The sequence below is a fragment of the Pteropus medius genome, unplaced genomic scaffold (assembly GCF_902729225.1).
Source record: "Pteropus medius unplaced genomic scaffold, Ma_sr-lr_union100, whole genome shotgun sequence".
NCBI lineage: Eukaryota > Metazoa > Chordata > Mammalia > Chiroptera > Pteropodidae > Pteropus > Pteropus medius.
In genome coordinates, this window is record NW_024356248.1 from 1,649,613 (window position 1) to 1,676,875 (window position 27,263).

The 27,263-nt window shown below is 44.6% G+C and overlaps 1 protein-coding gene, 2 long non-coding RNA genes and 1 pseudogene across 4 annotated transcripts in view; 2 read left to right on the forward strand and 2 right to left on the reverse strand.

The window, feature by feature from the left end:
- The window catches only part of INCENP (inner centromere protein), a 24,990-nt gene extending 22,186 nt beyond the window's left edge, over positions 1 to 2,804 (reverse strand). For both annotated transcript variants that reach the window (XM_039860229.1, XM_039860230.1), the window contains exon 1: positions 2,647 to 2,804. The gene's annotated coding sequence lies outside the window, so the exon portion shown is untranslated. The remainder of the gene's footprint in view (positions 1 to 2,646) is intronic.
- On the forward strand, positions 1,773 to 14,494 carry LOC120600726 (uncharacterized). Its single transcript, XR_005652279.1, has 2 exons — positions 1,773 to 2,256; positions 13,928 to 14,494. It is a non-coding gene; the product is annotated as an uncharacterized LOC120600726 (long non-coding RNA).
- On the reverse strand, positions 12,741 to 12,859 carry LOC120600931 (uncharacterized; annotated as a pseudogene).
- Positions 14,495 to 21,286: 6,792 nt separating the features above from the next.
- LOC120600803 (uncharacterized) lies at positions 21,287 to 23,484 on the forward strand. The gene is made up of 3 exons (XR_005652286.1): positions 21,287 to 21,659; positions 21,801 to 22,338; positions 23,368 to 23,484. It is a non-coding gene; the product is annotated as an uncharacterized LOC120600803 (long non-coding RNA).
- Positions 23,485 to 27,263: the final 3,779 nt, after the last annotated feature.

The window sequence follows — 27,263 nt, forward strand, 5'->3', positions numbered from 1 at the left end:
ACCCACCCCACAGCACGCTGTCCCCATAGGTCCACACTTGCCAGTCCATTCTGGCTTCAAAAGACCTCCTTACAAATGGGGCTTAAAATGACAAGGCCTGGACAACTCCCCTCCTGGATCGGGAAGGACCCCCCGCTACCTGCACAAACACAGCCCTGCTCTTCCTCTCCTGTGGGCTCTCTCTCCCTTTCTCCCTGTAGGTGAGTGAGGGCTTGCACACAGCCACACAAGTTGGCCTCAGGCCTCAGGCCAAAGACATCAAATCCAGCTGCCTCTTCGAAAGGTCAGTGAACAGAAGGGGTACTGCATTCCAAAGGAGTCGGTAAGAAAGTAGCGGGCAGAGACACACTCTTCTCCAAGGGATCCCCGTAACCCTCTCCCTTGACCTGAAATGCCCTAGAAATGGATGAGGGAGCGTGAGGGGAGCAGATAAGCAATGTCTTATTTTTAAGAAAACTCATCTGGAAATATCAGGCAGGGGAAAAGACAAAACCAGTTTTCTCTTAATTTCTTAAAAAGCCAGCAGCTCAGGTATCCTCCCTTAAGACTCGGTTGTAATATCATCGCCGAAGCCTCAGGCAAGGAAGAAGTGTTCCATTAGAGTCATAGCGTGGGCTCGGTAAATATTCCGAATGGGTGAGTGAGCAAAAGAACAAGTGAAGTTCATAAGGCATAATAATAGCATGTCTCCTACCGTGGCAGTGACCTATCACCTTGAGCTATACCTTCAAAACCAAGAACCACACAAAGCTCAGCCTCCCACTTAAGATGGAAGCTCCTGGAAGGAGAGGCTAAGTCACCCCTTGACGCCCGATAGAGCTTAACACCAGGTCGTGCTGCAGCCTCGTAAGACTTCCTGCGGTCTGATTTCCAGGGCACACAGCCTTTGTTCCTTGAACAAATTTTGGCCTCTGTCTGGAACCTTCTGTCTCCTATTTTGTACAGCTTGCTTCTTTTTACTTGGATCTCAACAACTGAAGGAGGACCTGACTATCAGCCATGATCCCATCCATTGATTTCAATTCTCTGTATGGCACTTGGGTGATTGTTTATCGGTTTGCTTACTGCCCAGTAAAGATTTGCTCCCTGAGGCAAGCCCTTGTCTGTCTCGCCTGTCGCTGAAAGCCTAGAGCCCAGCACAGTGCCTGGCACGAAAGAAATACTTGTTGAATGATTTAATCCACCTATCAACTCTACATTAGAAATAAACATCCTACAGTTACCCCCCCGCCCCACCCCCCCAACAAGGACACCAAATAAGCTCATCGTACACAGGTTAGGACATGCCATGCTCGTCCTGATCCTAGATGCCAAGAGCAGCACTAATCAGAGCAGGGACGATTGGGCAAGATCGCAGAGGCTTTGGATAGACAGCTCTGCAGCCAGCCAGTCATGGGCATAGCCTCTCAGCTGTCATCCCTCTGGCTTCCTCCAGCCTCTCTGCCCTGGCAAAGAGCAGGACCCCAATTCAAGGCCAGGAAAGAGAAAATTAGTTAAGGAAGCCAAAACCAAAATAAAGTTTCACAGAGGAGCTACAGAAAGCAAAAACTTGCTATCTTTTATTTTATTTTTTAACTATTTGTTCGAAATGGCAAAGTGGGTTAGAGCTTCTTTCACCAAGTGCAAAAAAGCATTTGGGCTTTTTCCTCGAGGAAGTTTGTTTTTAGCAGACCTCAGCTTTAGAAAGGGTCACACCATAAGTTAGAACAAAGGTGACTCTGGGAAAGGAGCAGTCAGTGTCCTAAGACTGAGGATTCTGGGAAGAGCAGGAAAATTCTCTACAGCTCCTGTAAGAACTTGTGCACAAACCCGGAGCACCCAACATCCCACCTCGAAAGAAGGGGGCTCATCTTTCTCCGGATAGTAGCCTCACACCGTGCACCAGGCTAGAGGCCCCACTGCCCTCCTTGCAATGCCCGTTCTTTTGAAGGTGCAGGAAGTTGAGCACCTAACCCTTTACCACACCTCAGTGAAGAAGGGTCGTAATAGCTGCTCCCATTTACAGTCCTACTCCATGCCCAGGTTGGGCATCATCTTATTTAATTCTCACCACGACCTCTGGGATACCCGTGTGCAGTATCTGTGCTTGACCACAAGCTATGCTGCCTACTCGATTTCAGGCTCTGAAAGGCAGGTGCCAAGTTTTGACTCTGGGCCTCCCAAAGAAGGCCACGGTGGCTGGATAGAACCGAATCGCTGACAGCAAACGTGCTTGGGGAGTGACAAGATAAGGGGCGGCATTGGCCTCCGGAAACGGTAAGTGTAAAACGTTGCTCAGCTGGAGGGGGAGGTGTTGAGCGAGGGTTAACTGCACAGAAATGCCATCTGGCACAATTCCATCACGCAACTCGATCGGTGTGTGCTTCCGCGAGCCCAAGTCAGCAAAGGGCCTCCCAGGCACATAGCAAGGTGCTAGGCACCGGGAGGGGACGGGGTTATTCTCTCGGAACCTGGTGACCTAGGTGGAAGGTGCGGGGTCATCTCAGGCCCCAGGACCAAAGCAGATCACCTTGCCACGTAGAAGTGGTGACCTGTCCATTCCCAGGCCGAAAGAGGGGAGGGGGTCACGCCCACGGTCCGGGGTTGTTGGAGGGGTAACAAAGGCCAACCATCCCCCACTCCCGCCGGCCGCCCGTGCGCACTCACTCGACTGCACCGCGTCTCCTAAGTGTTGCTCCGATCTAAGTCCAGCGGCCTCCCAAGTAGAAATCTCCGCCGGCTCAGACCCTAAACTCCCAAACTCCGAGGCTCACGGCTCCTCGGCCGCAATGGGGCAGCGCAGCGCGGGCGAAACCTACGATTTTCAAAACTGAAGGTTTGGCCAATCCCCGGCCAGTTTGTCCGGACGGCTACAAAACTCTAAGCCAATCAGATAAAAGAAAGCTCCAGTCAGGCCACCTATTGGCTACTTGGATTGGCGACTGAGAGGCGGGGAAAGGAAGCGTTGAAACTTTAACCTGCTCAGCTTCCGGGAACGGCGGTCAGTGGTTCTTAGAGGAAGTCGCCGGCGAGGAAGCCGGGAGGGGCGCGGTGCGTGCGCAGGTCCTCGCACGCCGGAACTACAAGCCCCAGCGTGCACTGCGCCCCATGGGAGCGTGGGAGGCGTGCCGCTGATCACCTTGGGGCGGACTCGTAGCCGCAGTGGTCTTGCTAGTCTAGGGAGTCTAGTTTTTTGCCGTTTCTTCATCTAGCTTTGCCCTTCGTGCAGGATGACAGCCTTCCGACCTCTGCCACTTTTGAGGAAAAAAAAAATGTTTTGTAAATTGCCACGGAGTTTGTATTTACGAAGAGCCCTCGATCCCTCAAGTCTTGGTGGCAGCAACCAGGATACCACTTATGCTGGAGCTCAGTGTTTCTTTGGAACAGTAGTTCTCAGCTGGGGCGATTTTGCGCCCCACCCAATACTTGGCAATAATGTATGAATACGTTTTGTTGGGAAGGGGGTGTGGTGCTACTGACATCTAGTGGGTAGAGGCCTGCCATGCTGCCTGAACACCTTACAGTGCACAGGGACAGCCCTCACTGCAAAGAATTATTGGCCCAGAATGGCAATATAGCAGTTAATTTGCACAACCATGCTCTTTGCAGCATTATTCATAATAGGCAAGAGATGGAAGCAACCTAAATGTTAATAGATGGATAAAGAAGAAGTCCTTTGCCCATTTTTTACTCAGACTATGTGTTTTGTTTTTTTTTTGTCGTTACTAAGTTGTAGAAGGTTTTTAAAATATATTTTGAATATTCACCCCTTAGCAGATATGTAGTGTAAGTATTTTCTCCTATTCTGTAGGTTGGTTTTTTCACTCATTCCTTGCTGTGCAGAAATTTTAGAGTTGAAAGTATTCCCATTCTTCTGTTTTTAATTTTGTTACCTGTGCTTTTGGCGTCACATCCAAGACATCATTGCTGAGACCTATGTCATGGAGCTTTTCTTCTATGTTTTAAGAGTTTTAGTTTCAGGTCTTATATGGAAGTCTTTAATTCATTTTGAGTTCATTTTTTTGAGTGGTATTAGAGGTCCTATTTCATCCTTTTGCATGCGGATATCCGGTTTTCCCAACACTGCTTATTGAAAAGACTGTCCTTTCTCCACTGTATTTTTGGTGCCCTGATCAAAGATTAGTTGACTGTATATGCATGGGTTTATTGCTGGGCTCTCTACTCTGTTCCATTGGTCTGTGTGTCTGTTTTTATGCCAATACCATTTTTTAAAAATGTATTATTTATGCCTACAGCACCTGGTCTTCCTAGGTGGTCTCCCATCCAAGTACTAACCAGACCTGACCCTGTTTAGGTTCTGAGATCAGACATCGGGCTTGTTCAGGGTGACATAGCCATAGACCATAGACCCTGGCTCCACTGGAGTGTGAACCCAGGATCTTCTGCGTGTAAAGCAGAGGTGTTAACTGCTACATTATGGAACCACGTCCCTAATACCATTTTTTAAAATAGATTTTTGAAATCTGTTTTGATTTCAGGAAGTGTGATGCCTCCAGCTTTGTTGTTCTTGTTCAAGATTGCTTTGACCGTTTGAGGTCTTTTGAGGTTCTAGATGAATTTTAGGATTTTTTTCTATTTCTGTAGAGAATGCCATTGGGTTTTTGGTAGGTATTGCATTGGCTCTGTAGATTGCTTTATGTAATATAGATGTTTTAACAGTATTAAGTTTTCCAACCCATGAGCACAGGAAGTCTTTCCATTTATTTGTATCATCTTTAATTTTCATCATCAATGTTTTATAATATTCAGTGTACAAGCCTTTCATCTAGTTGGTTAAGTTTATTCCTAAGTATTTTATTATTTATGTTACTATTGTGAATGACATTGTTTTCTTAATTTCCTTTCAGATAGTTCATTGTTTGTGTATAGAAATATGACTGATTTTGTGTATTGATTTTGAATCCTTCAACTTTACTGAATTTACTAGTTGTAATTTTGTTTTTTTTCTCTAGAGTTTCCTAAATATATATTGTCATGTCATCTATGGAGATAAAATTAATTCTTCCTTTCTGATTTGGATGCCTTTTATTTATTTTTTAAATTTGTTTGTGTTTGTTTTTATTTGTCTAATTGCTCTGGATAGGACTTCCAGTACCATGTTGAAAAGACGTGGCACAAGCAGGCATTCTTGCCTTGTACTGATTCTTGGAAGAAAAGCTTTCAGTTTTTCCCCATTGATTATGATATTAGCTGTGGATTTTCTCATATGGCCTTAGGTTTTCTTTCAGTACTTTGAATATATCATACCATTTTTCCCTGGCCTGCAAGGTTTCTGCTGAGAAATCCTCTGATAGTTTTATGGGTGTTCCTTTGTATGTGATAAGTCACTTTTCTGTTGCTGCTTTCAAAATTCTCATTTTGTCCTTGACTTTTAAAAAGGTATTATTTATTTAAATTAATTTCAAGTATACAGTACATTGGTTAGACATCTATATAGTTCATAAAACCATCTCCCCATTTGCTCCCTCCCTCCCCTGGCCCTCCACCTGGCCATCATATTCATGCTGACTGCAGTCCCTCTGCTGTGCTCCCCCTCCCTGGGACCATCTATCAACTACTAATTTGTTCTCTTTAACCCTTCACCCCATTCTCCCAGCCTCCCAACTCCCCTCCTCTCCATCTATCACTAAATTGTCCACTATATTTGCGAGTCTGTTTTTGATTAGTTTGTTCTTTTTGTTCCTTAGATTCCACATATAAGTGAAATTATATAGTATTTATCTTTCTCTGACTTATTTCACTCAGCATAATAACCTCTATGTCCATCTATGTCGTTGCAAATGATAGGATTTCATTTTTTTAATGGCTGAGTAATATTACATTGTATATATGAAACATAATTTCTTCATCCAATCATCTGTTGATGGACATTTAGGTTGCTTCCAGATCTTGGCTATTGTAAATCGTGCTGCCATGAATATTGGAGTGCATAGATCTTTGCGAATTATTGTTTTGGTTTTCTTTGAATACTCAGAAGTGCAATTGCTGGGTCAAAAGATATATCCATTTTTAATTTTTTGAGAAACCTCCATACTGTTTTCCATAGCGGCTGTATCACTTTGCAGCCCCACTAACAATGTATGAGGGTTCCCTTTTCCCCGCCACCCCGCATCTTCGCCAACACTTGTTTTTTGATTTATCAGTGATAGCTATTCTGAGGTGACATCTCATTGTGGTTTTAATTTGCATTTCTCCGATGATTAGTGACCTTGAGCATCTTTTCATATGTCTATTAGCCATCTGTATTTCCTCTTTGGAGAAGTATCTGTTCAAGTCTTCCCATTTTTTAATTGGATTGTTTGTTTTTTGTTGTTGTTGTTGAGTTGTATGAGTTCTTTATATATTTATATATTAACCCCTTCTCAGATATATCATTTGCGAATATCTTCTCCCAAACAGTTGGTTGTCTTTTTGTGTTGTTGGTAGTGTCCTTTGCTGTACAAAAACTTTTTCGTTTGATGTAGTCCCATTTGTTTATTTTTGTTTGTTTGTTTTTCTTGCCTGAGGAGATATATCTGAAAAGGAATTCCTGTTAGTAATATCAGAGAGTTTACTGCCTATGTTTTCTTCTAGAGGTTTTATGGTTTCAGGTCTTACATTTAAGTCTTTAATCCACTTTGAATCTGTTCTTATATATGGTGTATGTCCTTGACTTTTGACAGTGATTATAATGTACCTTGATGTAGTCTTTTTTGATCGATCCTACTTAGGATTCTTTGTGATTCATCATATTTTGGATCTCTGTGGTCTGTTCCCTTTTTATTGGTGAATAGTATGAAGTTGTATAAATATACGACAATTTGTTTATTCACCATTTGGATTGTTTTCAGTTTGGGGCTATTATGAGTAAAGCTGCTATGAACATTCGTAGACAAGTTTTTGTGTGGATATATGTTTTCATTTCTCTTGGGTGAATATCTAAGGAGTGGAATCACTCAGGGATATAGCCATGGATGTTTAACTTTCTAAGATATTGTTGGACACTTTTCCAAAGTGGTTGCACCATTTTACACTTCCACAAGCAGTGAATGCAAGTCCCCATGCTCCACATCTCCCCCACTTCATAGAGGACTCCTCCCCCGCCCAGATTTCTGCTCCTGCTCTGAAGATTCCAGTCACTTCGCCTGCCCCGAGGGCCGATCTCTGCCTGCAGCTCACTGCACCACAGGAAGATGGGGACTAACGATCATGGGGCTCAGGTGTCTCAGGGATGATAGTCCGGTTCTTCCTGTGGTCCAGTGTCTAAAAAGAGGTACCTCATTCTTTTTTTTGGTCCAGTTTTACTGTTGTTTACAACAGGAGGACTAATTTTGTAGTAGTTCCTTCTACACAGCTGGTAGCAGAAGTCCTCCATGCTGTGTTTTATTTGGGTGGGGGGGCCTATGTGTTAAAGTCTCAAAGACTTTCTTTTTCGTTGTTGCCCTGTGATAATGACGGCTGACCCATTTAAATCAACTGAAAAATGCAGAGAAGAAAGGCTATTAAAAGTGTCCGTTTATCAACTTGCAGCGAAGTATAAGACCCATCGAGCTAAAATCCTTTTGTGAGTATGATCCGTGCCGTTTCCTTCATAAGCAAGGCACCGAGTGGAATCATAATCAGCAGTTCTTTTATTGAGTTTTTAGCTTGAGGAATCACCGTCTTGAGCAGCCAGAATTAGCCAGTAATCAAGTGCGTTCCATCTCTAAGGCACCACAGAAGCCCTGTTTAATATAAAGGTCGTCCTGCTAATGGAATCAACACGGGGAGTTAGATGAATGAATGAATGGATGGCATCAAGCTGCGATAGCCTGATGCATCCAGGTTATAACAGGAAGAGTCTTGCCAGTGGGATCAGAAATACACGAAGTCTGCCATGCTTCCTTCATCTGTCTCCACCTAGGAAAGGACCCTTCTGTTGGAACAGGAAATACTTGGAGTGTGGTGACTCAAACTCATTCTCTCTACAGCCCTTCTGTCTTTTCCTTTTGCTTTGCTTGGTGACTTTGCACATCTCTGCTCTGATCCCTTATAAGTGATCTTGGAGTTGAGCTCACAGACGGCGACCTCATTTTCCTCATGTCAAGGTTTGTAGGGAGCACCCTTCTGTAGCTCTAAGTCTTGAAGGTAGGTGAGCACATGAACCCTTTTCTGCATTCTAAGTCTACCTCTCTAGGACAGAATACCTTGTGTGGCTCTGTGTTAGCCAACCTTCCTTGCACCTCATGGGTGGGTATAGCACTCTTTTCTGCCCGTGACTGAAGGAGACATTGAATAAACAATTCCTACGCAGAACGAGTAGTTGGACTGCATTCCTTCCATCTCGCGATTCTCAGATTCTAAGTTCACGTGGTCTTTTCACATTCTGAAATGTCACAGTTGTCGGCTGCCTTGGAGAAGAGGCAACTTAATTTGGTTCTGCAAAATCAAAATGTATTTGACAACTAGAAGGTGTTTGACAGGGGAAACTCTGCAAAATCTGTATTAGTTTGCTAGAGCTGTAGTCACAAAGTACCCAAACTGAGTGGCTTAAGTGACAGAAATGTATTATCTCAGGGTTCTGGGCGCCAGAAGTCTGAGGTCAGGGTGTCAGCAGAGTTGGTCCCTTCTGAGGGCCGTGAGAGGGCATCTATGCCGCTCTCCTAGCTTCTGGTGGTTTGTGGCAACCTTGGCATACTAAACCTCTTCCTTCCATGGCCCATGGCATTCTCCCAGTGCGCTTGCCTTGTTGGCTCACATGGCTGTGTCCGAGGTGTCCTCCTGCGGCCAAATTTCCAGCGAGAGGCAAACTGGCACAGGGTGGTATCCTTCTTTCCCTGCCACAGGTAATGGTAGTCCCCAGCACACAGGAAATCTACAGAAACAGGTGGAGTCCATGCGGCCTGATGAAGCTGCAGGGCAAGGTAGCAAGATAGACCTGGATTTGGGACAAATAGCCCTGAACCCCAGTGTGTGACTTCGAACGTCAACATCCCCATCTGCAAAGTGAAGGAAGTAACACCAGTGGCTTCTTAAGGTCCTTCCAGTTCTAAAGATGGATTCTTGCAGCACCTGGGAACTCAAGTTATAATCCTTGAATATGGGGCGAAGGTGTGTCCACTAGGGGGCAGTAACAATCTGCTTTTGGATCGCTGCCTTTTGAAGGAATGTCAGTTAAAAAAAGGCGAGGGTGGGGATAAGGAATCCCTTCTCAATTTTCCTTCAAATACCAAGCTACTTTAGAATAAGTCATGGCCATTTAGAGCCACAAGAAAAAATTAGTGCTTTGTTTTGTTTCTTTTTGCTATCTGCATCAATTTGAATTTCCCCAGACATGACCCCCCTTATCCCTGAGGAACCATCATGTTTTCCTACTGTGTTGAACTTGGAGATCATTGACTTGTTAAGTCACAGAATTTCAGACCTAGAAGCACTCTCCTTAGCTGAGGAAAGACCAGGGTGGCAGTGAGTGGCTAACTCAAGGTCACACAGCAAGTGAGCGGCAGAGCCAGGACCAGAAACCATCAAGGTCAGTTTCTCAGCTGCATAATGAGAGGTGATCTCTGAAGTTCCATTAGGCCTAACAGTCTGACGTTCTGGTCGCAGTTATCTGGTCAGATCTCTGCTCCCCCATGGTGGTTCTAAGTAAGCACTAAATTTTGCTCGGTAGTTTGACTTTAAAAAAAAAAAATTTTATTTGTTTAGAGCATTTTTAGGTATACAACAAAATTAAGTGGCAAGTGCAGTGACTTCTCATATGCCCCCTGCCCTTGCATGGGCATAGCCTTCCCTGTTATCAACGTCCCCCGCCAGAGTGGTAAGTCTGTTACAATCGATGAACCTACACTGAAACCCCATTATCACTCAGAGTCTAAGGCTTACATCAGGGTTCACTCTTGGTGTTGTACATTCCGTGGATCAACGTGAATTTATAATAATACGTAATTGCCATTATAACATCATACAGAGTAGTAGTTTTACTGCTTTAAGAACCCTCCCTCCCCTCAACTTCTGGCAACCCCTGATCTTTTCACTGTCTCTAAAGCTTGCCCTTTTCATGTAGTTGGAATCATACTGGAAGTATCCTTTTCAGATTGGCTTCTTTCATTTAGTAATGTGCCTTTAAGTTCCCTTCACGTCTCTTCATAGCTTGATAACTCATTTTTTTTTAGTGTGAATTATATTTCACAGTTTAGATGGACCGCAGTTTACTTGTCCATTTACCTACCGAAGGCCGTCTTGGTTGCTTCCAAGTAGGGTGACTTTTTGACTGTGCAGAGATGGATTATTCAAAACCTTCCTCATCGGAATGAGATGAAATTAAATCTAATTGTGGGGGAGGAAGCAACGTGACTCTAGCCTCAAGCTTCTTTCGACTGTTCTAATAATCAAATAGACAAGAGATAGATTAGCAAGAGAAAATGACATATGTGCAAACAAATTTAATTACATACACATGTACGGGAACCCCACATACATGAGTGTGTCAGAGACCCCACACACGAGAGGTTCAAAGAAAAAAAGGAGGTGAACTATATGTGACATCTGAGCTCAGGATGAGGGAAGGTGCCTGTGGCTTCGGAGGGGAGGATGGTCGTTGAAGGACAATAAGAAGAGCAGATGTTCAGTAATCAGTGATTCGCCCTGCTCTACGGATAGGTCATAAGAAGTTATTTCTAGTGATAACTCTCGTTGTGGGCAAAGCCCCTAATTTGAATTTCTTAAGGAAAAGGTGAACGTTTCTCGTGAGCCTGCAGGGTCTTGGTTGCCTTTTGCCGAAAGTAATTCACATGCCAAAGTGGCACATCTTGGGGTGACTCATTCCGAACCCCTACGTCATTAAATCTATCATCTCATGTTAAATCTCTGATTAAATCTGTTAAAATGGTGGTTCCCTGGACCTTTGGATTTCACAGGGCAGTAAAATTAACAAAACTATTTGGGCATCTGCATTGGGTTGATTTTACTGAGTAAATATGCATGTTTTTAATTGTAAGACTATCACTTTTTATGATCCTACTATTATAAAAGAAAAGACATTTTAACTCAAAAAATAGAGAGTGCACAATATCAGAATACATCACAGCGAGAGAAATAAATTCTTTTATGGAAAAGTCTCTCATTGTTCTTATTTTTCTCATTTTGCACAAATCAGTAAAATCCTTGTCACCCACCAAACACAGCCTACAGATTGGCCTCGGGAACCCCTGCTTTAAGGAACTAGCCAGTGTTACAAATTTCTCCTCTGAAAGAGCTCTCCTGCCTCTGAATGCCTCCCTTCAAGAGATGATGGAGGCTGAAGACCTTGCCAAGCTGGCTAAGAAAACAGTGAGGGCTGGAAAGTGTGTCTTCTCAAGCTGAACTTCCTGGGAGAGCACCTGTAACTTCTGTTTCTAGATGATAAAACACTCTTGAGGCCTAACGTGCCCTCAAAGTAGAACAGGGGGGAGAAAAGGAAGAGTTTGCTCCTGTGAATGCAAAGATGCCGGGCCAACAAGATGTAGGTTAAGTCCTAGACAGACGGTGGAGACTATTGCTGTGCGGGGCCTTCACAGCGTGCACATTCGGCAAATTCAGAGAAGGGAGAGGAGGGAGAGGAAAATAACCCCAGAGAGAAGTTGAGAAACCGGCATCCTGCTTTTATTTACTCAGTGGCTTTTTGACAAACTGCCCACTCCCAGTACACAGCAGTATAATTCTTAATAATATCCACTCGGGTAATGCTGGAACTTCTTTTTAAACAACGTTCTGTTTTTGACAAACACATGTTCCTCACAGCAATTTGTACACTTCACTTGGTTTGTATCTTACATTATATTGTCTCAGACAAGATGTATTTAAAAAAATAACAACAATTTTATCCCTTTGAGGGATTGGCTAGGTAGGTGGATACAAGCCAGGATCTAATTCCTAAGATTCCGGTTGGTCGTAAGACTGCGCCTGTGTTCTGTTTGATCAATAACGCTGCATTTTGCTATCTCTTACAATACTCTGCCTCTCTTCTCATAGTCGGGGGAAAATAAATCAATCTAGGACTCTTTCTAGATGACGGGGTCATTCAGCACTCCCCAGGCAGCGGGAGCCCCAGAGAAAAAGGACCTTGGGGATTTCTCCCTACAGGAAAACAGGAAACCACGGCCCCATGGAATGTAAAGAGGTTCTCGCCACAACATCTCTCCTGAACTTGAAGTTATTCCCAAAGACCTCATTTCCTCGGAAAAGCTGGAAAAAAAAAAACCCCAAAAAACAAAAAAACATTCTAGGTGGGCTGGAAAAGGGAGAGAAGTTGAAATAAGAAGAAAAATTATTTAGGAATATAAAGTCTCTGCTATTAAATTAAGCTCTGGTGGGTTAGCATAATTTACCCCAAAGATAAGGATAGCCTTTTTTTACTGGGGTAGGCGGCGAGGCTCTTTGAGATGTTCTGGAATCCTTTGGGAGAATGTTATGGACATTCTCGTCACCTTAAGAGTTGCGATGTTTGACCACTAGATTTTTACATTATTAAAATAATTTTAGAAAGTTAAATGATACATTAAAATAATATATCCTCATTATAGAAATTTTGGGAAAAATAGAGAGTGATCACCATAATCTCCGCCTGGTTACAGCACAGCTACGTTTCTTTGTGGTAATCTTTCTGTGTATGTTTTACAATTTATTTTTATTTATTTATTTTATTTATTTATTTTTATTTTTTCAGGCGAGGCAACCCTCGGTTGACCTCACAGATTTGCAAGGACCTTGTCAGCTTACAATCCCTTATTTTTTTTTATTTTTTACGCCTATAGCACCTGGTCTTCCTAAGTGGTCTCCCATCCAAGTACTAACCAGGCTTGACCCTGCTTAGCTTCCGAGATCAGACAGGATTGGGCTTGTTCTGGGTGGCATGGCCGTAGACCTGTGTACGTTTTTTTAGAAACAACGGTGCCCTAACAAGCTGTATTCTTTGGTCACTTTTGTGCATGTGCCTTTTACCATGTCACCGCTTCATGAGTCTCGCTTTCATTGGCTATGAACTTCCTTCTTGCGGGTGGCACGTTTTAGTTAAATATTCCCTTGTCGAGTTTGAGAACAATAAGTTTTTGGTTTGGGTCGTCATTACCCACTGGAAATCTAGGGAAGTGCCTATCTGCCATGACGATGCCTATGTGAGCCATTGTTAGGCTTCCCGGTCTTTATTAATGGAATAGATACAGATAGTGATTCATGTTGAATATACATTTCTTGGATTCCCAGGAAAGCGGAACATTTTTCTCTATTCTTTTGTTCGGCCCTTCAATTTTAATTGGGGGTCCGTGTTTTAAGCAGAACCAACTAGAATGAGGTTTACCATCGATTAGCAGTAAATATTCCAAGGAGGAGCCTTGCGCGGGAAATGGGGGTGAGAGTGCCAAACGCCTTCACCGTCATGATCGAACATGCTATTTGAAGTATAATTATAAATTAATTATAAATAGATGGAGTGTTATTTTAAAACGGAAGACTTCTCTCCCCGCTTTTCCTCCCTAGGGTGGTTTTCATTTGGTTCAGCACTCGTTCCGTGTGGACTGAACTGTTTTTTTTTTTTTTTCTGATTCCCCACTATGGTCAGCGAAGTCAAGAAAGCAGTTGCGTATGAGGTTATTAATTGAAATGAAAGATTCACACATTCACGCATTCTGAAGCATGATCTTAGGTCCTTTTTACTCCTGTTGAAATGTCCCACTTCCAGCCGGAAGGCTGTCTGACCGGTTTCACCGTCAGGTTTCTGACCTTGCCATTTTGCTATCGTCCCATTTCTGTGCACCTTTTCGGTGTGCCGGCACCCTAAATTCTTTTTCAGATCGTTTATCTTTGTTTCATATTACTAACTGACATCTCTTGAGTACTGCCTGTGCCAGGCATGGAGCTCAGGATTTTGGGGGGCATTACTGATTTAATCCTTGCCACACTCTATGTGGTACTTACTAGTGTCCCCATTTTACAGATGCTGGCACTGAATCTCAAAGAGACAAGCCAACTTGCTCTGGACCCACAGCAGGTGCCTGGGGAGAAATGTTGCAGAAAAATCAGACCGGCGAGAAACCAAGCACCACTCGGAGAGTTGGAGAACTCAAGTTTATTATGCTGGTGGCCCCAGAAGAGCTAATGCTCCAAAGATCTGGGCTCCGAGCTCGGGAGTAACCTTACTTTTATAGGGCTGTTATCAAACAAAGGCAATACATCTGTTATCTAGACAGAACAAGCAAAGAGGAGGGTGAGTCTTCAGTTGATCTCGAGGTCACCCTGCCCTTTGGCCTATGCGGCAAACATGTCTACAGAAGCAGAACAAAGAGCTGATTACAAGGTTAGCTATTTGAATAGAAAATTACTCTTCAGTAGCAGGCATTTGAACTCAGGTCCTTTTGATTTTAAGGGCCACTACAACATGTTGCCTCAAACTTGTAATTTAACCCCAAGGCCTTGAAAAAAGCACCCGACTCCTAAATCTTGTGCAGTATGGCCTAACATTTGTACATAGTAGATGCCAATGAAAAATCCTTGCTGACTAAAATGGGGATTGCTTGTTTAAAAATCTTATGTCTCCAAACGAGGCAGTTTCTCTGCCTCTCTACAAACTATAAGCTCACTTAATTGAGAATTCATAGGAACCTTGCTTGGGGCTGTGGTGGATTCGAGCATTTTAAATGTCTTTGGAATGGTCTGAATGAGGTTAGAATAGAAATTTTGATCTGAGAAACTCTTTATTACAGAAAAAATGAGTAAGCTGTGGATAAACTATATAGTGAGACTGTAGCAAAGGGTAGGACATTTAACATCCCTCCAACTTTGAAAGACAAAATCTTGTCCAGATGAAATGGTATCCATGTTCCAGACTCAGAATTGTTGTCCTACTTGGACCTGACACATGTAGGTTTTCTCCGTGGGTGCTGTGGCCTCTCGGGATGTTTTTATGCACTTGGAAAAGGAATCACCTTTTCAATCTCTTGGGTCTTAAAATCCAGTTGTGAGCTCTGTGTCATGAATGGTCTCCAAAGTAGGGACACACCTGTTTTCTTAAACCAAGTTCAAGCTTCACTGTTTATACCCTCCTCTCAAGTGCGAGCAGGACCTCACCATTCTGGAACCTCCTGGAGCCACTTCGGTCACCGCTTTGGGCAAACTAAACATCTTTACTTTAAAGTCTCTGTTAGCTTATTTTATTAATTTCATCCAAAATAAGGTTATATTCTAATTACTGATTTTATTGACTGCCTTAGTATTACGTTTTTTAGGGTTTTATCATATTGGTTTATAAATGACTAAATTCAGAGTTTGCTTGTATATTTGCTTCTCCTCACCTCTCTTCTGTGCTCACCCCTCCCGGTCTTACGATTTTGCATTTGCCCAATCTTAAAGGCTCCAGTCCAGAACTAGCTCTTATGAATGTGAGCCCCGCTGCCCCATCGAGAGATTAAGGATGACACAGATCCAAGCACTAAACCAGCAGGTGACCTAGCTCGCCCCCCGGGCTGCATGATGAGCCCTGGTCCTCCCACTTGTCTGGACTTGCAGCGTGTCGTACACTTTAGCCCCAGCAGCATCCAGCAGCCATTTAGTTCAGCCCCTCGCACAGCCCACAACTTTAAGCAGACACCAAGCTTCATCTCTCATCTAATTTGAGACTCTTAGTTCCCAGGACCACCCAGGAACGAACCTCTGGGCCTGGAGCTCTGCAGCCCACGTACCACAGTACATTTCCATTCTGCTTCTCGCCTGTGGGGCCCCAAAGATGCCCGTGGCCTAACTCCAGGAACCTGGGAATATGTCACCTTGCATGGCGAAGGGGTGTTTGCAGATGGGGCTGACTTCAGATTCTTGGGATGGGGAGCTTATCTTGGATTCTCTGGGTGGGCGGATGTGATCACAGGATTCCCATAAGGGAAAGAGGGGGACAGGCGAGTAACAGTCCATGTACAATGGAAACAGCTGAAGTCAGAGAGATTTGAAAATGCTACGTACGCTGCTGGCTTCGAAAGTGAAGAAGGGGCCATGAGCCAAGGAAAGCGGGTAGCTTCTAGAAGTTGTTGTTTCCTTTTGTTTTCTCTGTTATTACTTTAACCGCTCCCTTCCCTTTCTGTGTCTGGAGCTGAGGAGGTCTGTCAAACGCAAATGCCCACAGTTGATCCTTTCTCTAGGAATAAGTCTTGGCCACTTATTAAGGTGGGAATAACAGATTGGTAGCAGTCGGAACACATGCAGTGCTAGCTAGTGTATTTTCAGTGTTTTAAAAAGTTGCAAAACTCTTTTCTAAACTGCACACATGCCACCTACCTAAAAACCTAACACTGGAAGGCCATAAGTGAATTTCCAGACTGTTTTTGAAATAGTAATAACCTGATAGTACAAATATTGGACAAAAAAGCGGTTGAAATAGGAGATAACTTTTTATCTCTGCAGTCTAATTCCCATAATTCTGAAAGAAATAATTCATCTCCTCTAAGAACTCCATTTATCACCCACCTCTTTCAAGGTTTGTAGGAGTAATAACAATATTTAAAGGCTTTTAAGTAATTAGAATTATTTTCTTATTATTGGGTTGGTGATGCATCTGGAAGAACACCATTGTATTAGTTCTCTGTTGCTGTGTAACACATTATACCAAAGCTTAGTGATTAAAAAAAAAAAAAAAAAGAACAGCAAATGCTTATAATCTCCGTAGTTTCTGTGGATCAGGAATTTGAGAGTGACTAGGCCGGGTAGGTCTGTCCTCAAGCCTCTCATGAGGCTGTGGTCAAGATGTCAGCCTTGGGCACAGTTTACCTAAATTTTGAAGAGAGCTGGAGGGTCTGCTCCCAAGTTGACTCACTCACACAGTTGGCAAGTGAGTGCTGTGCTGTTGGCAGGAAGTCTCACTACCCATCCCAAGGATCTCCATGTAGAGCTATGTGTCCTTATACATGGCCGCTGGGCTCCCACAGAGCAAGCAGCTCAAGAGAGAACAAGGCAGAAACTTTAATGCTGTTTACGACGTAGCTCAGAAGTCACACCCCATCGCGTCCACAATATCCAACTGGATCCCCAGGGCGGCCCTGTTCAGCGCAGAGGGGCACAACGATGTGAGTACAGGGGGCCGAGGATCATTGGGGTCATCTCTGAGGCTGCCTACCATGACCAGGGAGAAGGTTTTCTTTTTGTTTTCAGCCAAAAGCTTTCCTTATCTCATAAATCTCTAGAGATATAAAGTAGGAGAGAAAGTCCAAGGTCAATTAGTTCAAACATCTAACTCAAATGAATCACTTCTTTAAAATTATGCCACTTAAAAATCTCTACTGATAATGTAAAACGGAGTCGCATAGGCCTCGTCTCATTTCCATTAGAGTCTCAGTATCTCCAAAGAGCAGAAATACAGCTTTGTACTTCTAAAACTCTTAAAACATCTTACCTGCCCACCCCTGGCAAAGAGTTAGGAATACATACGTTTTTGTAAACCTGACAAATTTCCGGTTGTCGATTGGCATTTAAGGATTAACTCACTGGTCAGCCCCCCCTTAATTTGATGTTTCTGTGTACTTTGAAAACCTGAGTTTATGGGAGTGGCTGACTCTAGAAGTTTAAGAGAAGTCAGTTGTACGATGAATCTCTGTCTTCAAGCTGAAGTTGAATTTATAGTTCAAATAGGAGCCAGACGGGCAGGGTATAGAGAACCACAAATGTTGCCAGTGTCCTTGTCCGGTGATGCTAATGAGTGAAGCACCTTAGACAGAAGTCACCTGTGTAAACAGAGAGACAGGAGGTCAGAGACAGTGAGGGGCACAGCAGCACTCTCCTGCCTGATTTTTAGGCAGATCCTCTAATACCTACACTCTCTGAGCGCTCTCGTATCACTTAATGGCGGCAATAATGCCTGTGTGTTTTCAAAGATGTGAAGCCGCGAACTCTATTACTGGAAGGAACATAAATAATTACAGTCATTTACAGAGCGCTAGCACTATCCATTACAGATAACAATGTAACGCACACCCCAGCCGTTCTACTCTGGTCTGACCTTAGTAGAGTTTCTCAACCTCGGCCACGTGTAAGAACCTCTTGGAAGAGCTGTTTTGTTTTGTTTTGTTTTGTTTTGTTTTTTGTTTTTTACTTTTTAATCCTGATGACTCAGCTCCACCCTCAGAGATGAAGATTTCATCAATTCTGGGACGACGCCCAGAAATCAGTATTTTTAAAAGCGCCAAAGGCTCTTCTCATGTGCACCCTGCCAGAGAGGAACTCACGCATACTGACACATACACATCTACCTTGTACCAAACATACGAATAAAACCAACGGGAGTTAAGCGTCTAAATGTAAAAAACGAATCTTTACAATTTTTTTTAAAATATAGAAGAATACTTATGATCTAAGCATACAGAAGGATTTCATAAGATTCAAAATGCATAAACTGTAGAAGAAAAGATGGATATATCTAGCTTTGAAATGTAAAAATCCTATATTTCATAAGACATCATAAACACAGCAAAAAAGATAAGCTGCAGACTGAAGAAAGCATTGTGTGAACCATATAACCAAAGGATTCGTGTTAAGAATATAAAAAAAAATTCATTCAAATGTGTTAATAAGAACAAGATGAACTATCTAATTACCATTACTTTATTATAAGGAGAATACACAAATCGAATGGGCATAGTTATACAAGGACTTTTTCAGCAGTAAAAGAATCAGTTATGCATTAACGTAAACGCATGTATACATGTGTATACATATGTTCATTTTTTTGTGACTCATCCAGTGATTTCTACTCTCCATTTTCTAGGCTCTCCCTGGTTACTCCGATTTGGGGCTTCCTGGCTTATGGATTAGTTTTCTTCTTGTTTCTGACAAATTTTCTAACTTTGTCTTCTTCTCTACTATCTTCCAACGCTGCCTCTGAGTTTCTAGTTCTACCGTTGTATTTTATTGTGGCACGTTTAACATTACGTAATGTAATATATTTAGGATAACACATCTCCAGAAGCTTTGTTTCGCTCCGTCCCCTTTTATTCCGCGGATGCGGGACCCTCTCCTATCTCTTCTGTCTGCATTTCTTGTCTAGTCACCGTTTCCTCCAAGTTGCTTTTTCCCTGTTTCTTGTTTGTCTTGCCTTTGCCTTCATCTAAGAGGTCGTCCTCAAATGTCTTAGAATCCTTGGCTGTCAGTTCCCGTGTAGCAGTAAAACACCAAAGAGCTGAGTGGAAGCTGGGGGTTCATGGATGGAGCTCGTCCAGCCTGGGAATGTGGGGTGATCTGAGCCTCTTCTCTCCTTCTAGAGGCATGAGCCCAGCTCCAGTAGGTGGGGAGCCAAGCGGGGCAGAGGGCTGGGGGCCCCAGCAATCATGTCCAAATCCTTTGCTTAGTCTGCCTACTTGAGAGAGCAGGACCCTTGCCCTCAAACCTTCCTGGCGTGGCCCAGTTCACAATCTCTGCTTTTACTACCTGCAGAGAATAGATTTCCAGGCTTTAGCTGGGTTGGAGAAGGGGCCATTGCCCATCTGCTTAGAATAAAGCAGGAGATCCACACGTGTAATTACATCTTAAACAGACTTTTAGCCACTCCCCCTGTTTTTTTTTTGTTATTAACCAATGTGTCTTCCTCAAAGGGTTACTGTATAAAACATTTGAGAGAACTCTCCCATGACATGAGATACTTTATAAGAACACCAATATAAAGGAAACCCCCTCTTTTCTAAGAGATACTTTGGGGGGGTGGGGAGTGGGCTCACTGTGTATTCAAATAAATGCAAATTAAAACCACAAGGAGATACCACTTCACATCCACGAAAATGGCCGGTCGGGTGAAAAATAATATCGACTAAGTGTTTCATCACCAAAAATGATTTATCTGGGAAAAAGAAAGTGTTGGCCCCCAGTGCATGCAGACACGGCAAGCCACTTGCATACTTTGGCCTGCATGTCAAGATGGAGGGATATTTATAGAAGGACGAAAGGGGAAAGGGGAAGGGGAAGCGAGAATCACAGAGCTTTGTTATAAACACAGTTCCTCCTGTTGGGTTCTCTAGTTGGATTCTCGTGATTACGATTTAGTAGAGCATGAGAACTTCCATAAGCCCTGGCTCCTTCCATGGACCCTCCCGGACTGATCATGTTTGGTTAGAGTTCCAGTGAGTCTTTATCAGGCTACAAGTAAAAGAGCGACTTTCACCAAGTGTTGGCAGGCGTGTGGGAACACTGGAACATTCAGACAGTACTGGTGGAAATGCAAAATGACACAAGCCCTTGAGAAAACAATCTGGCAGTTTTTTATAAAGGTCAACATACTTACGGCATAACCCAGCAATTCCATGCCTAGGCGTGTTTACCCAAAAGAAATAAAAATATGTCTCCACGCGGGTTCTTAGCAGCTTTATTCATCATGGCCCCAAGCTAGCAAGAATCCAAATGTTCATCAGCAGGAGAGCTGATGAAGGAATTGTGGTAAATCCACAGAATGGAATACTATGCTTCGATAAAAAGCAGCGAAGTACTGATACATGTAACAACATGGATGAGCCTCTAAATATTATACTGAGCTAAGGAAGCCAGGCACAAAAGAATACCTCTGATTCCACTGACGTGAAATTCTAGAAAAGGAAAAACGGTTTCATAGTGACTAAAGGTAGATCAGTGGTTTCCTGGCCCAGGGGTGGGAGTAGGGGTGCATGAGGGAATTTTCCGGGGTGGTCCATATCTTGACTCTGTTATGGAAACACATAAATGTTTGTCATAACTCATTGAAGTGTCCACTTAAGAGCGGGTACATTTTATTATGTGTAAATAATACTTCAATAAAGTTGATGCTTTTTTTTTTTTTTAGGAAATTTGATAAAGAGATTACGCTTCTGTCCACTGGCAAGGGCTGTATTGACTGTGGACCAGTGGCCTTCACTTTAAGGTGAGGGGCTGGGCAGCCTACAGTTCTGATGACCCCTTCTATGGGCCTTTCCATTTCCTTAGAGAAGGAGGCTCCACGATTTTGCCCGGATGTGTAGGGATGGGGAGGAACCTGTCTGTCTGGGTTCTGGGCTTCACGCAGTTCCCATCTGGACTTTTCTTTAGTCCCTCCTTTATCTCTGCGCCCCTCAGCCCTGCATCCCCAGGGTTTTGCAGAGCCGCAGGGCCCCCCCCGGGAGTGCTATAGGCTGCAGCTTCTGTGCCCTCTCGCTCAGGTCCCTTCCTCCAGTCACATTCCCCATCTGGATACTACTAGTTGACTGACTGCTCATTGTCCTCTGATGTCCTCTCCTTCCTCTGCCGTGGTCATCGTTGTTTTAAGTTTTTAAATTTCCGTGGGAAAGGAGAGAAATACACAATATGTGCGGTCAACCCGCCACCTTCGTTAGCTTTTCGAAGCAAGAGCTATTTTTTACTTTTTTTGTATCATACTTTGCTGGGAATATGCACACGGAGGGTGTTCAAGAAATAGTTGCTGAATAAATGAATGAGGACCCTCAGGCGTGTTCTCGCGTGCAGTGGAGGACGAGCCGTAAGCTTTGGCAAAGCCGTACTTGCTAATGGGAATGTATTTGCAACGCGGACTAAATCTGAATTTCTGTCATTAGTAACCATTACGAACATGGTATAAATTCTGCTTCTACTTAAAGAGCTGACTGAGTTTCCTTGACTGTAGAAGAGAGATGGGGATACCTACCCGTTTCCATAGTGATATGACGAATGGGGGGCGGAAATAGAAAACCTACAATCCAGTAAGCATTCATCATGTTAGTTTTTTTGCTTTGGGCGGTGGGGAGATTTTAGTAAAACTTCCAACAGTTCGCCCTAGAATAATATGTGACAGAAGTTCTTTTTATTGTATTCTTTTTTTTTTTTTTTTTTCTTCTACTTAGGTGACAAAGAGCAGTACAACAGATAATACCTGAATCCCAGGAAGTAATTTTGCAGACTTGCTCAGGGCTGGTCTTGTGGTAAGACTCTTAGGAGTTCCCAGTTTGGTGCAGTTAGAAATACCCTCCCGATTTCTGCTTTTTTGAGAGGAGTTGTGGCCGTTTAGTCTCCCTGCCGACACCACCCCAAAAAGGCCACGTCCTAATCTCTGAAACCTGTGACTATGTTACCTGACATGGCAAAGCAGATGGAACTGAGGCTGCTCATCAACTGACTTTAGAATAGGAAGGTGGTTCTAGATTACCCTGGGCCCAGCGTGATCGTGGGGGGCCCTTCGATCTGGAAGAGGGAGACGGAAGAGGAGGTCAGAGCGAGAGGACACCCCAGCAGCACTGGCAGGAGCCACGGGCCAAGGAATACGGGCAGCCCCCAAAAGCTGGGAAAAGCGAGGAAAAGGTTTCTTCCCTGGATCCTCCAGAAAGGAAGGCAGCCCTGGCGACACCCAGATTCAGCCCAAGGACACTTCAAACATACAGAATTGTAAGATCATCAATGTATGTTGTTTTCAGCCACCCAATGCATGGTAATCTGTTACAGCAGCAACAGAAAACTAACACAGGAATTGACACCGTTTGAGCTCCTTAGACCAGTTAGATGGTAAAGGTACTTAGCTGACTTTCTTCTGAGCCGGTCTCTTAACTAGTTTGCTAACTTGTCTATCTAATTACTTCGGAGAGGGTTATAAAAATGCAACCATTTAGAAACTAGAGATCTGCCCTGTGTTAATCCTGGACAAGAGTCTTAGCGATTGATTCACACACATATTCAATGGAGCCCAACTCAGGGCTCGGGAGTGGGGAGTTGGGGCAGCCTTTTTACTCTATATCCTAAAGCTGTGAGTTCTCCATAGGCAGCCTTTGTTGATACATATATACATATATATGTGCATATATATATGTATATGTGTATACACACACACACACACATATATACGTGTGTGTGTGTGTGCGTGTGTGTGTATTTTTTTAATCATTAAAGACTTCTAATGATTAAAGGCCAAGGTCTCTTTGCAAGCCAGGCCACACCCACCCTCAGCTCCCCGCCCCTCCCTCTCTGCTGGGCTCTGCAGTCTGCTGCCACCTGCTCCAGGGTTTCAGCTGGAGACATCACACACTCTGTCTGTCCTTCAGTCCTTCGGCCGACCTTTCCGTAACTGATTTTTCCCTGTGGACCAGTGGGAGCAAAGCTTCGGGTTAATGTCAAAAGAATCGTTCCCCCCTGCTCCACTCAGAACCCTCCTGTACCTGCGCCCAGAGGCGTCAGGAAGGATAAAGTAGCAGGGCCTCGGGCCTAACGAAGGTCGGCAGGGAGTTCCTCATCGGCCACCATGCCTTTTCCTAGGCTTTGCTGAGGCAAAATCAAAAGAAAAATAGAGCACGATGTCATGTTCCCGGTGCCCAGGAGGCGACTGGAGACAATCGGAGGGAAGGGGGCCCCCAAAAGGGATGGGGTTCACGCGCAGTAGCTCTGATGGCCAGGACGACCTCTGCACTCTCTGCTTTCCACCAGTCTGATGAATCCTCGGATGGTCCAGTGCCCGAAACACATCCTAAAACAGTTCTGGAAGTGGATTGTGGTGATGGCTGCACAGCATTGTGGAGGTACTTCCTACCCCGGAATCGTACACTTAAAAATGGTTTAAAAGGTAAATTTTATGTTATCGGTGTTTTCACAACAGTTAAAAAAGAAAGAAAGAAAGAAAGAAAGAAAGAAACTCAGTTGCTTGCTTCTAAAACCTAAGATGCATTCTCGATTCTCTCCTTTACTCACCCCACATGACCAAGTCTTGTCATCGCTACCTCCGGAAGACTTCCGGCACGTCCTCCCCACCTCCACGGCCACGCCCCCATCCAGGCTGCCATTGCCCCTTTAATTAGCACAGCAGTGAGCTCCTAACTCCTACCTCATCTCCTTGATGGACCCTTCCCCTTCTGCAGCCAGCTCCCCTTCAGCAGACAGATCGTAAGTTAGTGCATAGTGTTCCCTTGGAAACCTGATGGATTCCTCTGGCTCTTGGGATGAAAGCTAAGCTTCCTGCTTGGCCCCTTGACCCATCTCAGTCTGCTTCTTCAGCCCCATCTCCTGCCACTTTCTTTCTCGCTCTCCATGGTCCAGCCACTCGGGCCGTCTTTCTGCTCCTTGAACTTGCTGAGCTCATTCCCACCTCAGGGCCTTTGCTTTCGCTGTTTCCTCTGCCAGGTCCCTGCACACTGGCTCCTTCCTGGCACTCAGGCCCCAGCTTCACATCACCTCCGCAGAAAAGCCTTTCCCTTCTAAGTCTAAAGCGGCCACCCAGTCACTCCGTCACATGTCTCTACTGCACTTTCCTTATAGTCCCCTCTTATTCCCTAATACTTTCTTGTTTATTTGTCTAGTGATGTATCGTCCGTCTCGAAATGCCACAAAAAGCAGGAACGGCACTGCTGTGTCCTCAGCACCTAGAATGGTGCCCGGCACATAGTAGGTGCACAGGTACGACCGAGTGAATGAGTGAAGGATTAACGTGCCTTTCCCAAACCTCAGGGATCTCTCTGATAGTGGGTTGAACGGCGGTGCCCAAAAAGACATGTTCATGTCCCAGAAACTGAGATCGTGACCTTATTTGTAAAAACGGTCTTTATAGATATAATTAAGTTAAGGATCTTGAGATGAGATCATCCTGGATTACCCAGGTGGGCCCTAAGTCCAATGACAAGTGTCCTTATAAGACAGAGGCAGAGGTTGGGGGGATGCTGCCACAAACCAGGAAATGCCTGGAGCTGCCCGAACCTGGACGGAGGAAGGCAGGATCCTCCTCCGGAGAGTCTTAGCAGGGTGCAGGGCTCCACCAACACCTCCATTTCAGATGTATGGCCTCCAGGACCGCGAGGATCCATTTCTGTTGTTTGAAGCCACCTCGTCTGTGGTCATTTGTCTGGCAGTGCTAGGACACTAACACACTCCCCAGATGATTTCAAACTCTACCGGCATGCATTGACCGTGCGTTCACGTTGATGCTAAATTAACCACATGAACCAGGATGTGGTTCTCTCCCACGTGTTCGTCATATTCCACCACCTGAAAGCTAAGGGAAGGAGGTTACCATTCTACCTCTTCGTGTGGCCCACAGCAGTTTGCGGAGGACCGGGGTCAGGCACTCGGCAGGTCGGCACTGATCAAGCAGTGGGGAATAGAAGAATACTCACCGCTCAGACAGGCGTTATAAGCAATGACGCGGGCGTCGTGGAGGACCCAGGGGACTTCGCTGCCTGTTAAAGCCCTGAGTGGACACAAGCTTGAGTATGATTTTGGCCTTGTGCACGGTAATCTGCAGCCCTGCAAATCCAGCCTTGGGTTCCTGTTACCACAGTCCCCCGCTACCCCGCACCCCCAGCTTGGAAAGGGTTTTGAAGCCTTGTTCTCTGATGGGTATTTCTAGGGCTGTCAAAATGACTGCATGCTGGGAGACAAACTGCCAAGATGGCAGGAGTTAGTGGGCTTTGCTCTCGGTTCCTCGTCTGCCCCATCTGTCGATGTACGCCCAAGCCTGGTGGTGTTCACGGGGCCTTCGCAGGCAAAGGAGGAAGGGACGGTGGACGAGAAAATCCCCGGGGGAAAACCGTCCACAAGAAAGCAAGAGAAACAGCAGGCCCAAGGAAAAAGCAAGGACCTCAGAGTTGATTAGTCAGTGAAAACTGGTTCTGGACTAGGAAGGCCGCGCTCCGGCCTTTCGGGCGCCCAAGGAAGAGGGGATCCCTGAGGCCGTAGGCAGGAACCGCGGCTGTGTTAGAAAATTGCAAACACGCAACTGTGTTTTTTTTTTTCCCTAAGGCCACACCTCTGTTTGTCTTCCGTTTTTTGACTGTGAGTGTTTGCACTTTGTCTTTCCTGCCCAGCCTTCTCTGGCGAGCTTTGCAGTTTCTTTGCAACAAGGTTCTTCTCACCCCATTGGAGAGAAGAGATTGTAAATGCTCCACGAGGTATTCAGGATCCCCGCCCTGCAGGAGGCAACAGGACACCCACCCCAGCTCCCACCTGCACCTGTTTGTGCGATGAGGGTGGAAACAACTGACCTTCCTGCACTGGGTCAGTGGAGGGAGATAGGAAGGCGATGTTCCCGTGGTAAAAATGTGAGGCTCACCTGAAGATCAGGTGACAGAGTCAATGCAACAATGTATAGGGAAGTTCTCTCCACGTCATGTAAGGAAGTCCCATTCAGGAAGCCAGTTAGGGGTTCGAGTACCTTCTATAGAGTTAAGACTAGGTTGTACTCCTTTAGGAGTAGATTTTCTCAGCCTCAGGCTCTGAAGATTGAAAGTGGCCCCTGAAGAAAATGGGCTTGAAAGGAAAGGGGCTTCCACTTGCCCCAGGAGTTATAATCTGAGAAGTGAGGGGGGACACGTATGATTGGGGTCACACACACACACACACATACACACATGCGCGCTTTGGCTTAGAATGAATCTGTCTGGGCCTTGGCTTATCTTAGGAAGGTTCTGAGTGGATGTGCTCAGGGCCAAGCAGGATGGGGGTGGCCTTTTGTGTGGTGGCGCTGGACTAGCTCGGGAGTAAATATTTAAAAAATCATTTATTGTCGAATAAAACATAAGTATACACACAACAATAAAATAAATTTAAAAATAAAGCATAGGCACAGAGCACCACATAAAACAAATGCATGGCTTTAATACATTATTATAAGAAGAATACCTTTGTAACTACTACCCAGGTCTAATTGTGTAACGGGCGATAAAGAAGAGTCACTTTAGAATTATGACCATCAGCCAACTGGGGTGATAGCATCGCTGCTTACACCCTGTGGAGGATAAGCAGGAACCTTTCCCCAAAGTACTTGCTGTGTGTCCCCTCCAACTCAAGCCCCTCCCTCCCCCAACAGTAGCCTCCATCCTGAGTTTTATAGGAATCACAAACTTGAGCTTTTTATCACCCAAGTGCGTTACTAGATACTACAGTTTACTTCATGCTCATTTTTTAATGGGATTTGTCTTTTCAGCCTCTTTAATTTCCGAATTTCCCCTTGGATCCTTCCCTTCCCTACATTTTCTCTGTGGCAGACCTGAAGAGTTTTCCACCGTCTGGGTTTTGCCGGTTGCACTTTCCCAGTGCTGGGAAAGGCCTTGTCTACCATTTGAGAGGACGTCGGGTACAATGGAAAGACCACTGGGCAGGGACCTGAGTGTCGTCTCAGCTCCAACACTAACTGGGAAATGATCTGGCTCAGCCAGGGTGAGCGGTTGGTTAGTGGGGCAGTGGTTACAGGGATGTGGGGCCACAGAGTCCATTGGAGCAGCGATCAGTTCCTTGTTCCAGGACTTGTGACTCTCTGGGTCTGTTTCTTCATCTATATAAAGGACGTGTTATTCGTATCACAGGGTCATTGTAACGATTCAATGAGAAAAGCTCTT